Source organism: Salvelinus fontinalis, chromosome 11 (assembly GCF_029448725.1).
Source record: "Salvelinus fontinalis isolate EN_2023a chromosome 11, ASM2944872v1, whole genome shotgun sequence".
Taxonomy (NCBI): Eukaryota; Metazoa; Chordata; class Actinopteri; order Salmoniformes; family Salmonidae; genus Salvelinus; species Salvelinus fontinalis.
In genome coordinates, this window is record NC_074675.1 from 19642155 (window position 1) to 19644631 (window position 2477).

Here is a 2477-nt window from a genome sequence, read left to right on the forward strand (position 1 = left end):
GGGGTATTGTCTGTTCCGCACCTGAGGGGGTATCAGGTCCTGTCTGTGACCTTTAACCTCTAGACACAATCACAGCTCAGTGTGGTGAGGTCAGGTGAGATCATCTGGCCACGAATAAGATAAGAAGGAAGAAACTGAAGAATGCTCACACACAGACACACACACACGTGCAGCTATACACACACGCAGACACACACTGGAACAGAAGAGAGTGCACGCACACACGCACACACACACACACACACACACCCCTCCCGCCACACACCCCCATCCAACACACAAATACGTACTCTCTCCTCTCCTCTTGAGCACCTGCGTCTGATACAGAGCTGTGTATATGAGCTGAGACAGGTCAGAGTCAGGGAGTCCTGTCCTGTTGATTAGTGAGACAACGAGGGAGTCACGAGGAAGAATCACTGCTAAACTCTCATAACAGCTGGCCTGGCTTCTTCCCTCCCCAAGGAGAGAGGAGAGAGAAGCACTCTGAGTCGGCAGCACGCCATCCCTCTTCACAAGGTTTCCAGGACTCAGTGAAAAAAATACAAACTCAGTGACTTTGGCAAGAGGAAGAGTCTGAGTGTTCGGCACAGAGAGAGAAGTATGAGACAGATGGTGGAAGCCGAAGATTGTGTGTGTGTGTGTGTGTGTGTGTGTGTGTGTGTGTGTGTGTGTGTGTGTGTGTGTGTGTGTGTGTGTGTGTGTGTGTGTGTGCGTGCGCGCGCGCGTGTGTGTTCAGCTAAGGACTGCTCTGCCAAAAACAACACAAAGACACTGAGGAGTGACATGACTGACAGAAGAGATGTGGAGAGACATGGGAGAGATTGTCCGCAGTATGAGGAGTTAGATGGACGGATAGCAACAATGTTTTTGCAGGCTAAGTTTGAAGATAACAAACCCCGGTGGGCCTTAAGGTTTCATAAGCAACGGCTGAAGGAAACATAATTCAAACCCACGGATCAGAAGGAATAAGATCCTGTCGAATGAAATATCTGAATTGTCATAAAACATTCAATGACATGGACATAGATGCAACTATTAAAATTGAATGTCAAAGTGACACTGACAAGGGGAGAATTTTCTCATTCCCCCCCATCCCTCTCTCCTTCCCTCTCATTTCACCCTTACATTACAGAATGATGTCATGTAACGGAGAGAAGAAACTGCAGAAATATGTTATGACGTCATCCTCTGATGTCACCGCAGGATGAAGGACAGGTAGGTGAGTTGAATGGATGATAGGATCAAGTGTTTCCTCCCTCTCTTTCCTTCCCCCCTTTCTCACTCCCTCGCTCCGTTTCGCGTTCTTTCAGAAATGAACGTTCTCAATGTCTTTCTATTCACCTTCCTGTGTGTGTGTGTGTTCTTTCTGTCTGCTATGTGTGTGTTTGTATTCTCAGCCATGCGTCTCCTGCCTGTGTGTCTTTTCTCCTGTGTGTGTGTGTGTGTGTGTGTGTCTCCTCTCAGGTCCAGATCCAGCAGTACTACACCAGACCATAACCACAAGCAGAATCAGCGCAGCGCGAGGGGAATCGTGGAACAGGAACTGCTTGTCTCCCCCCCCACCGCACAATAATTACACCCCAATTTTGGTAAACCATAAATGCCATGTGTTGTGCGCGGTGCGGCCGTGGATCAGACGGGAGAGGCACGGTAACGGAAGGTCTGGACAGGCCCCCCTGCGGAGGCGAATCACAGAGACCGCAGCTCCTCTCTGCCTTTCAAACCTAATTGGACATATGCTGGAGAGGAGCGGGCTGCAGATACCCATAGAGTCATGGGGATAGGAGAGACCGGAGTTATTCCACTGTGCCCACCATACGCACAGGCACAACAGGCACAGGGCCAACACCGTCTCATAGTTTCCCCTTTGAAATTCGATGTGTTACGGGTGAACGTCTATTGTTGACACATTCATTCCACGTGGTTACAAGGGTTGATTCGCCGGGGTTACGGGGTTAAAACGGAAACGAATCAAAGGATAGCGGTTTAGGCATTCCTTCTGAGTGGTTAAGGTTAGCGCTCCGGTTTGGGGACTGGAAGGACTCGCTATTGACGCCAAGTATCATCAGTACTCACAGACTTGTCACGGCTTGCTAGAGCATTGTGAACTGCCGTAGAGCACTGGTCTGAGCAGCACGCTTGGGCTCCGAGCATCATGAGTTCGCGCCCAATGCTGGGCAATCATTTAAAACAATTTCGCGAGTGCCGAGGAAGGCATAAATCATCTTCCTCAGGACCTTTCGTAACATCCAAAATCAAAGTGTATTTCTAGTGATCAGGCTGCAAGGGCAAGCACACACACAGAGACACAGGCGCACACTCACACAAACACACAAACTGTTATGTGGGGCAGTGTCTTCTATATGATGTTTCTTATGGCTTTATTACAGACACACAGTCTCCCTTTACGTCAGCAAATAGGTAGCTTGTGCGCGCATATGTGTGAGAGACAGAGGGGATTGGTGACTGCTACCTCG